This window comes from Lepidochelys kempii, chromosome 27, assembly GCF_965140265.1.
Source record: "Lepidochelys kempii isolate rLepKem1 chromosome 27, rLepKem1.hap2, whole genome shotgun sequence".
Classification (NCBI taxonomy): Eukaryota; Metazoa; Chordata; order Testudines; family Cheloniidae; genus Lepidochelys; species Lepidochelys kempii.
This window is the reverse complement of record NC_133282.1, coordinates 3,373,721-3,385,978: the sequence shown is the minus strand read 5'-3', so window position 1 is coordinate 3,385,978 and position 12,258 is coordinate 3,373,721. Positions and strand designations below refer to the sequence as shown.

At 49.5% G+C, this 12,258-nt stretch overlaps 1 pseudogene; it reads right to left on the bottom strand.

Annotated features, from left to right (window-relative positions):
• The window catches only part of LOC140903742 (vasoactive intestinal polypeptide receptor 1-like), a 68,217-nt pseudogene that overhangs the window by 5,178 nt on the left and 50,781 nt on the right, over window positions 1-12,258 (bottom strand).

The window sequence follows — 12,258 nt, the reverse complement described above, 5'->3', positions numbered from 1 at the left end:
CTTTGGTGCTGGACAATAGCAGGACCAGAGGTGGCCAGGTTGAGAGGAGAATTTGAAGCCACAGTGGAGAAAGGAGCCCCCTGAAAAAGTCTAACACAAAGCAGCATGAGAAGGTGAAAGGTGCCTCGGTTTCTCTTGCATGACATGTCAAGGCACTTGTTGAGGTCACAGAGGACATGGGCAACCCTTTCTCAGAAGAGAGTGTAGACTTAGTTAAACTGGCCACCAGAGATATTGCAGACCCTGTTGTGATTGTGTTATGAAGGTTGGAAAATCAGGCCGCAGCGGAACACCATGTTTGTAACAGAGATCGCAAGACAAAACAAAGCCGTCATCAGAGGCTAGCAAGCGAAACAAACTGCCCTTGTTCGGCAGCCCCCAGCAAGGGAGACCTCAAGACCAAATTGCAGTTTTCCTCCTTGACAAATGACTGCTCCCCTTTTCTGACCTGTACATACCTTGCCAAACACATGATGGTCACCGGGATATTTCTCAGTGTGAGAATCAGGCATGCTCCCTTTCATTGTCTTAGATGGGCAAACTACACATTGGCAAGCAGTCTGACCTGATGGCTATTCTGGAAGGGCTAAGTTCAGCTGCAAGGTACGCCTCCGGCAGTAGATGCCATAGTTTTTGATGGGGCAGCTCTTGTGAAGATGTTGAAGCCCATTGCTAGCAACACATTTGATGACGATGCTATGAACATTTTTATTCCCTACTTCAAGACACAACTGCAGTGTTGCAGGAGGGTGGGATGTTTGCATTCCACATAGTCTCAAGGTCCAGATCAGAAGCAAGATCAGAAGGGAGTCAAGAGGAGCACCAAGCCTTGCATCCCTCTACCACTAAAACTGGCAAGAGTTTCTGCGCATTGATGAAAATAAAAATGAATCTGCTGCTTCCTTGCATAGTCTATTACACAGTTAGCAGTAGAAGGTAAAGAGCTAATCGCCACGGATGGTCAAGATGGGGATTTGATAGCTGCTTTCAACTACCTGAGAGGTGGTTCCAGAGAGGATGGTTCTAGACTATTCTGAGTGGTAGAAGAGGACAGGACAGGGAGTAATGGTCTCAAGTTGCAGTGGGGGAGGTTTAGGTTGGATATTAGGAAAAACTTTTTCACTAAGAGGGTGGTGAAACACTGGAATGCGTTACCTAGGGAGGTGGTAGAATCTCCTTCCTTAGAAGTTTTTAAGGTCAGGCTTGACAAAGCCCTGGCTGGGATGATTTAATTGGGGATTGGGCCTGCTTTGAGCAGGGGGTTGGACTAGATGACCTGAGGTCCCTTCCAACCCTGATATTCTATGATTCTATGTACACCGCAGCCCTGCCTGTGACAAGACCAGCCTTTCCCCAGGCAACCACGAGGGAGCAAAAAGCAGAATGCTGCTCCTGTATTCAGTCAAAGAGGTATTCCAGTTCTCATATGCACAGTTGACACCGATGGCATAGTCCTTGCTGTCACATATGTGCAAAGACCTCAGATCCCTGCACTGTGGATTGGACTTGTACCTGCCCATGAGACAGCTTCTTCACTCGGCCTAAGCAAGTCAAAGGCATTCCCAGTGTTTCATGATGATACCGGTTGTGACACAGCATCTGCTTTTGCTGGAAGAGGAAAGAAATCTCCATAGGAACCCTGGCAGGCGTCTGTCCCCTGCTTTCATGGGTTTGTCTGCTGCACCACAATCCACAGCGGACGGAACAATGTCTCTGCTGCAGTGCCCTGTGGTGCCTCTGCATGACAGGACAAGTGGCACAAACGCTGCTGAGACAAGGGCAGAGCTATGGAATCCCTCCACTGACCAAACCTGCTCTGGTTCAGCAGTGAGAGAGCTGCATACCAAGCAGGACGCTGCTGGGGTCAGACTCCTGAACTCCCCTCCCCCAAGGAATGGAGATGGCCTGGGGGCACTGAGGGATGGAGCCCACTGTGGACAACCCTCCCAGAAGCACATGATTATTGTCGTGAACTCCTAAAATGGGGCTGCAAAATGGGGTGCCAAGCAAGGTGCAAGCATGGCAAGGCAGCACTGAGCTGGCTGCCCTGTGCCCTTGTGGTGGGGAGTGTGATGTTTGAACATACGGAAGACTGTGAAAGAGACTTTCTTGTTTCTTATTTTGTTTTAGGCTGCCTGTTTACGTACACTGCCTTTTCAACCTTTGAGACACAGCAATATCCTGATAGACCGAGATCAATAGAGAATATTGTTATTGGCAAGGAGAAATGTAACTTTCAGTTTGTGAACAGAAACTCGTAAATGTTCTGTGTTATTTTTCTATATGATTAATATTTTAGTAAATATTCCCTGGTGATGTGCTACAGGGTATGTACTAAAATATCAAGAACTAATAATCTCAAGCCATTGCAATTCATTGCTTTCATTTTCAGGATACCTAAGACAACAGGAGTATAAATGTCCAAAAATAAAACCCCACTGGAATGGTTTAATTCAATAAACGATCACTATCAGAAAAAAACAGCAGTAGGGAAAAAAATGAATTCTGAATTTAAAATGGCTGCCACAGCCAACATGGCATGGCATGAGTTGGTGATGACTTGCTATCTGGGAGGGATAGCTCAGTGGTTTGAGCTTTGGCCTGCTAAACCCAGGCTTGTGAGCTCAATCCTTGAGGGTGCTATTTAGGGATATGAGGCAAAAATTGGGGATTGATCCTGCTTTGAGCAGGGGTTGGACTGGATGACCTCCTGAGGTCTCTTCCAACCCTGATATTCTATGATCTTTATTAGGTCATGCGCTAAGGTTATGGCAAATTTCACGCTTTTATCAAAAACACACAATTCTTTTACAAATCTGACTGGCTTTTGGGCCCCAATTCAGAAAGGCACTTAAGCCCATGCCCATACCTGGGGTTGTTAGTAAATGGGAAAAGGTTCAAACAAAAGTTTCAAGGATGATTCTAGGTCTGGAAAAGACTGAAGCACCCAGTCTGTTTCATTTACCCAAGAGAAGCTTAAGAGGTGACTTGATGATGGTCTATAGTGAGTTTCTGAAAGTCAAAAGTCCTTGAATCTAGGAGACAAAGGCAGAGCAAGCTCCAGGGGCTGGAAGCTGAAGCTAGACAATTCCAGACTGGACATATGGTGCAATTTTCTTAACAGGAGGATAATTAAACATTGGAACAACTTAGCCACCCCTCTCCCTAAGCTTCAGCGCCCGAGCTCCAGCCCCAGCCACAACTTCAAAGCACGTCTCTAAAGCTGTTTTCAGAGTGCTAGTATGAGCCCCACTAGCCCAAGTCTGTTGACCCAGATCAGGAGGCTTACTCCAAAACTCTGTGTAAATGGACCCATACGGACAGTAGGGTCTGAGGCTGAAGGAAGGGCGATAGTAACTGCCATCAGGGTGTGCACTTGCTTAACTCAGCTCATGGTGGTTCTGCATTTTCTAAATGGGTTTGACACCATTTATGTCAAGGGATGAGGAGGGTCAAATGGGTTCCCAAGGGAGATGTTTTAAGGAGACACTTGGAGAAAGACAGTGAGGGGAAAATGTACCGTATCAATATTCTAACTACAGCTTCTTGACACAGCTCCAGCAGAGAGCTCGAGCATGACACCTGGCATGGACATAAGCTATTTGCAGTCCTCCATGGGGCCTTTCCTTGTTTGGGTTTGATTTAGCAAAATTATAGCTTACAATTCTGGGAAATTCTGTATTGAATACAGTGTAGAAAATGTTACAGCTACAGGGGCCACTTGGGGCCTACAACTCTCTCATGTGAGCAGTCTCATTTCACGTTTTACTTGCATGAGTAAAGGATGCAGGATCGGGCCCTTTCAGGCTGATTAGGCCTCAACTGGAGTGTTGTGTCTAGTTCTGGGCACCACATTTCAGGAAGGATGTGGACAAATTGGAGAGAGTCCAGAGAAGGTGACTAAAATGATTAAAGGTCTAGAAAACATGACCTTTGCAGGAAGATTGAAAAAATTGGGTTTGTTTATTCTGGAAAAGAGAAGGTGGAGAGGGCACATGATAACCATTTTCAAGTACATAAAAGGTTGTTACAAGGAGGAGGAAGAAGAATTGTTCTTCTTAACCTCTGAGGATAGGACAAGAAGGAATGGGCTTAAATTGCAGAAAGGGAGGTTTAGGTTCGACATTAGGAAAACCTTCCTGACTGTCAGGGTGGTTAAGCACTTGAATAAATTGCCAAGGGAGGTTGTGGAATCTCCATCATTGGAGATTTTTAAGAGCAGGTTAGACAAACACCTGTCAGGGATGGTCTAGATAATCCTTAGTCCTGCCATGAGTGCAGGGGACTGGACTAGTTGACCTCTCGAGGTCACTTCCAGTCTTATGAGTCTATGAGAGTTGGTGATTTAACTATCTAATCTTCATGTGGCATTAGGGCAGGTTTTTTAAGACCTTGTGGCCCAAAGTTTCCAGGCAGCACTGGGGATCTATGGGGGTCCTGACAAAGCACCTGGTTTTATGAGCTGATGACAGACCCCATCACAAAGCCTCCCTCTTTGGATAGCACCTACTGTGGTTACTCTCACTTGGCATTTTCTATTCTGGTCCTGAATCCATGACAGTAAATGATTGGGGACAGATATATAAATTGGTGCCTCTCCACTGTAGTCAATACTGATACAAACTAGGGATCTGGCTCTACTCTGCAAGCTTTGGAAAGCTCTGACATGGGGTTGGGGTGTCATACAATCACACCCCATATGACACCCCAACCCCACATCAATCACACCCTGTATAGCACCCAAGCATAACAGCCACTGGCCTGGTGAAATGTGAATCCTTGGGAAGGACCCTGGCTGGCCAAGCCAGGCCTAAGTGCTATGCAGGAGAAAGGATCAAATTTCCTGGGACCAGACCATTGACATGGTCACTGAGTCAAGTGGTTTATCCGGCCTGGGAAAGGGGCCCAGACTACTGGAGCAGAGAGTGTTAACGCTTTGCTTACATATACTGCTGCTTGTAGTTTTTGCCAACGTCAGGGGATCGAATCTTCTGCACTAACATTCGGATCACATTCAGGAATATGAGGAAGTTCATCTTGCAAAAGGAAGAGAAGGTTTGTCTCAGCCTCGAAATAGAACTGACCACCCGACAACATTCCCAAAACCCACAGGCTGGACTCCTCCATCTCCCTGCAGGTATCCCAGCCTCCCAGGCAGGCTGCCCATCCCTTCTCACGGCACTCGCCTGGCAACCTGCGCGTTTACAAAGCGAAACACCCTGCGGCATACTCACGAAGATGGCAAAGAGAATGGGGGCCTTGATCACCCACCAGTACAGACTGGCATAGTCATCCCAACACCTAGGAGAGAGCAGGGAAAGCACAGAAGCATTACCAACTCATTGTGCTTTTGCTCCCTGCGGCAGGGGTTCACGCGAACAGCTCCAGCCTCCATGTGATTTTGGAGCTAATATTGACACTCACGCTGTTCTGGATGCCTCGGGGTGCTGCTAACGAGCTACAGAGCCTTTCAGCTGTCAGTCGCCAGCCCGAATCCAGTCCAGCTCAGTAATGGTTAGCAGCCGTTCCCAGCTAATGGCTGTTTGGTGGCCCCTGTATGAGTCTGACAACTCTCAGCCTTATCCATCATGCTGCAAAGTCGCCGCCATGTTTTGCACAAGTCTGTAAGCTCTTCAGGGCAGGGACTGTCTGTGTCTGTGTGTGCGCATGTGCCCGCATGTAGTGCCGGCACAGTGAGATCTGTGTTGGGCCCTACAGTGAGACCTCCTGCAGTGGGAGCCACAATTGCCTTGCACGCTATCCGTTTGTGAGTTGGTGGTGGAGTAATTGTCACACACACGGGAGGGGAGGGGGGAGTTCAAAACTCAGACAGAACAAAACACACAAGTGAATCTTTTTTAAAAACCTCACTATTTTTTAGCCAATTTCATGATTTGGCGGAGGTGGGAGGAGGAAGAGAGGGCTCCACTCATGATGACACTGTCAACACTTGGGAAAGTCCCTCCAAGCCCGACCCAGGACAACTAGGAATGTTAGAGAGGCAAGAAACATGAAACATGGCGAGATGAGCTGTCACAAAGTGGTAGAAAGGGAGGGGCTGGGTCTGAAATGAGTGGGGGAAGGGTCAGGGAGGTAGGCATGGCCACCACTGGCAATGGGCTGAGGAGTGGGCATGACCATCTAGCTAAACTGCCGGGAGAGTCACGTCATTTTCACGTTGCCAATTTTTTCACCATAAAACCAAAGGTTCAGGTGTGAAAAGGCAGCCCAGCCCCCTGGGAAAGTAATATGGGGCCAGTCCATTAGCAGTACTGCTTAGGGCTTGTCTACACAGGGAATCTGACGGGCACTGCTATAGCGGAATAGCTATTAGTCCATCTCAAGCGCCCTTCTTCTCAAAAGTCATTAGTGGATCCCCACAATCACCCCGCGAGGTAGACCAGCGTTATCCCTGCTGTACAGGCCAGGGTCTTCTTTTCAGGGAAGCCCCTTGACACTGCGCTGGTACTTTAATTCATTCTCACATGGCCAGCACGGCATAAAGGGGCTGAGATTACATGAAAAACCAGCCCAGCAAGTTTAAATGAGTGCCCATGTTCTAACTACAAAGCTTTGCAACGCTTCGAGGCTGGGACGCTGTCCCTAGTATGCCTGTGTGTACAGTGCGCATCATGATGGGGCCTGATCCTGACTGGGGCCTGTGGGCACCACCAGAACAGAAAATAGAGACTAATAAAGCGTTGTCCCTCTCTCCTCCCTTCCTTCATTCTGCTGGTCAGTTTGGGCAGCCCCCAGGATCCATGGTCGCGCTGGGGTGGCAGGAGCCCAGGGTGAAATGCTGGCCCCATTGAAGTCTGTTAACAAAGCCCTCATTGGCTTCAGTGGTCTACAATGCACCTAGCAGCAAGCGTCCCAGCCCGGGCCCACAGGTTCACATTAGTGCTCTAAAAACAGTTGTCTAGATGCTGTGGCTCAGGCTCCAAAGCCTTGGAGGTGCGGGGAGGTGTCGGAGCCCAAGCTCTAGCCTGAGCTATGTCCAAGCAATGCCTACATTAGAGTACTTGGACTAGCCCCAGATCTTGGATCTAGGCTGGTAGGTTGCCCAGCGAGACCAGGATCTCATGCACAGGACTTAGAAGCCTTGGCATGGTCTCTGAAATGCTGGATCAGGCTGGGGGGGGGGGGTCTTGGGGGACATTCCTCTTGACAACAGAAATCAGTTTTTAGCTGTCAGAGCAGGAAACCCCCCTGGATTAGCTGTTGGAGCAGTGCACCCCCACCCCTGGGGTGTGTAATGGCTGCTCTCTAGACCTGGAGGCTCCATGTCGCTCATCTGGCTCCAGTCATGCCCCACGGGACCTGAGCTCATTTGGGACGCACAGGTTTCAATGATGCCCCTAGATAAAGGGGCTGGGCGCTGGGCGGTTCTTACCCATGGTTGTCGTATTGTAGCCGGGCGAAGATCCACAAGCTCACAAAGAGCAGAGGTACGCCTGCAAGGAAAGAGGCCAGTTGTTCTCCCACAGGTGGCGGAGTCCTACCATGACTGAGCAGGGAGCTGCCATGCCACACGCCCCCCAACCCAGCACGGATAACAGATCCTGACAAATTCACAGCACTTCCATCTCCATTGGGAGAGAGGCTCTCCCGCCCCCCTCTGCCCACCGCAGACCTGGTGTCAGGGAACTTGTTGCTCAGGGAATGCTTCCCACACTGCTCAAAGCTTGAGCCTCTTGGTGTGGAGGCATGGGACATGGTGGGGCATGCGTGGGCAGGATGACGTGGAGGTACACTCTTCCTGCTGATGGCTGTGCCGACCACTGGGGAGCTGGCAGAAGAGGTTCACGATGCCAGGCAGCCACCACCCAATCAAAAAAGGCAGCGATACATGAAAGGACTCAGACATGACAGCATGGTCCAGTGGTTAGAGCAAGAAGCTGGGACTTAGGAGCGGAGGGGTTGTCCCACTGACTTGTCCTGTGACTCATTGCTGAACCATTCTGTGCTTGTCCTTCCACCTGATCCAGTATGAGGCACCTAACCCTGGCCCTGCACACAGCTCCTGGCTCTGATCCCAGCAGCTGCATCTTCTCCTGTTAGCAGTTGCATGCTCCTCTGTCCATGATGCTGAACATGGGATTCATCTACCTATCCCCATACGCTCGCCTGCCCCATCCATCCCCACACACACCCATCCATCTACTCTGATCTTCTTTTGTGAAGCATGTTGAGATCTTCAGATGGTTGGTGGCTGAAAAATCTGCAGTATTTTCATCTGTCCTGACCCCCGCTGTGACCCTGCCCTATACACAGGCCCTTGATGTACTACATCCCCTCCAGCAGCACCTGGGTCCTTTGTTGTGCTGGGTCAGGAGTGGGGCTTGAAGGTTTTAGAACAAAAGGTTTTTTTCATTGAAAAAACAGCCTTTTACCAAATTCTTTGTGATAGATTGTCACCATTAGCAATGCTGTCTGGTTTGCATGACAATTTTAGTGACTTCTTTGTCTACGCTTTTTTCAAAATCATCATGGACATTTTTCATTTATCAATTCTTTAACAAGCGAAATATTTCAATAACAATTTCTATCAAAATGTCAATACAAAAATGTCATGAAAAACAAAAAGTGGGCCCATTTTAGACTCCCTGCAGCAAAACCAACTTCAGCATTTCAAATATTTTTGTGAAACTGTTTCCCCCCGCCATTTTCCCCCACCAGCTCCAGCCAGTGGGTTTGGCCCACACCTAGCCCACCCTGTGAAAAAACAGTCAACCTAAAGAAAGGTGGGCTGTCTCCAGAAGAGAACTCATACATTATGGCAGCATCCAGGGGTCCCAGTTGCTAGACGGTTTACAAATATCTTTGCTCCAAAGATCCAGGGAGAAACCCTGGCTCGATGGAAACCAATGACATAACACCAGTTGTTCTATTTAGATAATTACATGCCCCCCTAATTAACAGAGTTTTTATACATACACCTCACAAGTCCCCTATGAGGCAAGGCTATTATCCTTATACACAGGTGGGGAACTAAGACCCAAAGAGACCACACAATGCAGAGACACAGCAAGGAGTTGAACCCAGCTCTCTGGAGTCTCAGACTAGCCCCCTAGTCACTGGCCCATCCCTTGCTCTGCTTCCTTCAGTGGAACCAGTCTAACAAGGCATGTGACAAAGATTCAGTGGCAGGAGCCACCTTTGGTAGAGAAGCAGGCAAACAACAGATTTTTTTTGGCTCATGGGAAATTAAAAAAAAAAGTCAGGGAAAACATTTCAGGCTGAACCAAAAATGACTCAAATTCACAAGACATTTTGGCATTGCCAAATCTGCATTTTTTTCTCTCCCCTGAATAAAAGTTTTGTACAAAAAAGTTTCAGCTCTGCTTTGGTGTACAATTGTCAGCTAATGGGCTGCTCTGGGAAGATTCCTAGAACCTTTGGTCCTTCTTTAATGGTCCTCGCTATGGACATCCCGGGTTTAGTGCATTTCATGAGCATTCGCTTTACTCACCCCAGCCGATGAGGGTGTACCACCAGAAATACCTCTTGTCAGAGGTGAAGGTGAACAGCAGCAGTGTTTGCAGGTACATCCCCTCCACGAGGAGCCAGTAGAAGTTGGCCAGCACTGAGTACTGGAAGAAGGCAATGGCCGCTTTGCAGTTCACCTAGCGAGGGAGAGAGGAAAAGGTTCACATGGGCTCTTCTCTGCACCTGTTTACCAGCAGGTTGATGTGGGAGCACCATGCCAGCTCTGGCCCTGGAAGGAGCCAACCCCATCTGCTGAGCACCCTCTTACCGTTGACATGGTGCAGTGATTGATGGACTCATCCGCGAAGAGCACGGAGTCTTTGATGAACACGGCAGCTCCCCGCATTATGAAGGAGGTGAAGAAGTGGATGTGGATGGAATTCCTGGTGCAGTGAAGCTTCCTACAGAAAGAAGAGGATCCCAGTGATTTGGGGCTGGCTCTGCATTCTTTGTGGCAAACAGGTGGCAGGCTTGCCACAGCCTTCAACCCTAAGGGCCCAATTCAACACAGCCCACAGCAGCTTGTGAAGCTGCCCCAGGGATGAATTTGACATGAAATGTGATTGAGATGGATACAACACCGAGGGCCATTACTTCATAGAGTTTAAGGCCAGAGGGGACCATTAGATCATCCAGTGCGACCCCCTGCATAGCACAGGCCGTTACATTTCACTTTGTTCCCCATGTTCTGAGCTCAATGACATTAGCTAGACTAAAGCATTTCAGTCCTCACAACAGTGAGCAGTTGTGCAGCACCAGCAGAGACCTGGGAATGGACTAGGTGAGATATATCTGATGATCCCTGCAGTCAATCCATGCCCCAGGCTCCAGAGGAAGGTACCCTTTCCCCTCTCTCCCCGAATATCCCTCCATTCTGCTCTGGGGAAAATTCCTCCTGACTTCAGATCTAGCAGCTCAGTTTGCCCCTGATCATGTGAGCACGACCCAGCTAGGCATCTAGGCAAAGGATTTTCTGAACCATCTCAGAGTACTGGCCCACCCCGTCTGGTGTCCTGTCGCCAGCTGTGGCCAATCCCCAATTCTCCAGAGGAAGGCCAAAAGAACCCAAACGTATCTGGCCCATTGTGCATGGGATGGGGAGGGAGGAATCCTTCCTGATCCTTGCAGGTGCCCAGCTGAAGCCTGCAGACCTTGTCTAAGCAAGTGCATCTCTACTGACTGCAAAAGTTGTCGCCCCACTTACCGCAGGGTGGAATTGGATCCAGTGAGAGCAAAGGAGATGGTTGTTATTGCTGAGCCCGGGGCACAGTGAACAATCTCTGTTCCACTCCCTGAGGCGAATTAGACCCAATCAGCTCCTCAGTGCACACAACAGAGCTCTGTGCCATGCTCTTCCCAGGCTGAGCAGTGCTGGGCTACAACCAGGCTCAAGTGGCTGATGGCGGAGTACCCAGCCAATACAGTGGAACCAAGTGATGGTCCATAGGAATGTCACCATTGGAGCATCGACTGCATGCCGGCCCCTGGTTCTTGGCACCATGATGCTGCCTGGGGCTGTTTCGCGTGATACTCCATCTTGGTCCTGTGCTCTGATGGCCATACCCTGTCTCCACTCACTTCCCCTGCAGCCCTGCTCTTGGTGTCCTGTGCATGTGGAGCGCATAGTTTGGGGATGGCGGGGGGACAGAGCACAAGTGCGTTTTCTGAGGACAAGAGCTTTAGTAGGGTTCCAAGAGCACTGGACGGTCAGAGATAGGGAGAACTCCCACCGCTCTGTCAGCGAGGACGGAGCACCTAGAAGCTTGGGGAGGGATGTAAACCTTCCTTCTCCAGAGCACTGTCCAGCCTCTGACTGAAGGGACGTCAGAGCTGGGTCGTAGGCGGCCAGCCTAGTAGCTAGAGCCATTCGACATTGGTGAGGCCTCATCTGGAGTACTGTGTCCAGTTTTGGGCCCCACACTTCAAGAAGGATGTGGATAAATTGGAGAGAGTCCAGCGAAGGGCAACAAAAATGATTAGGGGACTGGAACACATGAGTTATGAGGAGAGGCTGAGGGAGCTGGGATTGTTTAGCCTGCAGAAGAGAAGAATGAGGGGGGATTTGATAGCTGCTTTCAACTACCTGAAAGGGGGTTCCAAAGAGGATGGCTCTAGACTGTTCTCAATGGTAGCAGATGACAGAACGAGGAGTAATGGTCTCAAGTTGCAGTGGGGGAGGTTTAGATTGGATATTAGGAAAAACTTTTTCACTAAGAGGGTGGTGAAACACTGGAATGCGTTACCTAGGGAGGTGGTAGAATCTCCTTCCTTAGAGGTTTTTAAGGTCAGGCTTGACAAAGCCCTGGCTGGGATGATTTAACTGGGAATTGGTCCTGCTTTGAGCAGGGGGTTGGACTAGATGACCTTCTGGGGTCCCTTCCAACCCTGATATTCTATGATTCTATGATTCTATAGAGCCAGAGCCAGACTTCAGGAATTGGAGTAGTGGTCAATCTGAGGTTAGGAACCAGTGGCCAGTCTCAGGAGCCAAGGCCAAGTCAGGAGTCGAGAGTCGGGGCCGGGAGATAAGGCTGAGGTCACAGTCAGAAGCAGGAGACAAAGCTGGGTCAGAAAGCAGGCGGCAGAGCCAGGAGGGAAAAGGCCAGGTCAGGAACCAGAAGCAGTGCACGGAAGCAGGGTCTGTACCAGCAGCTAGTTGGGGAACCACCTATTTGCACAGACAAATTTCCTGTAGCCACCCCAGGCTTAAGTAGTATGTATGGGCCAATCAGGAATGGCCTGTCAGTTAGGCCCACCATGGGTGGCATG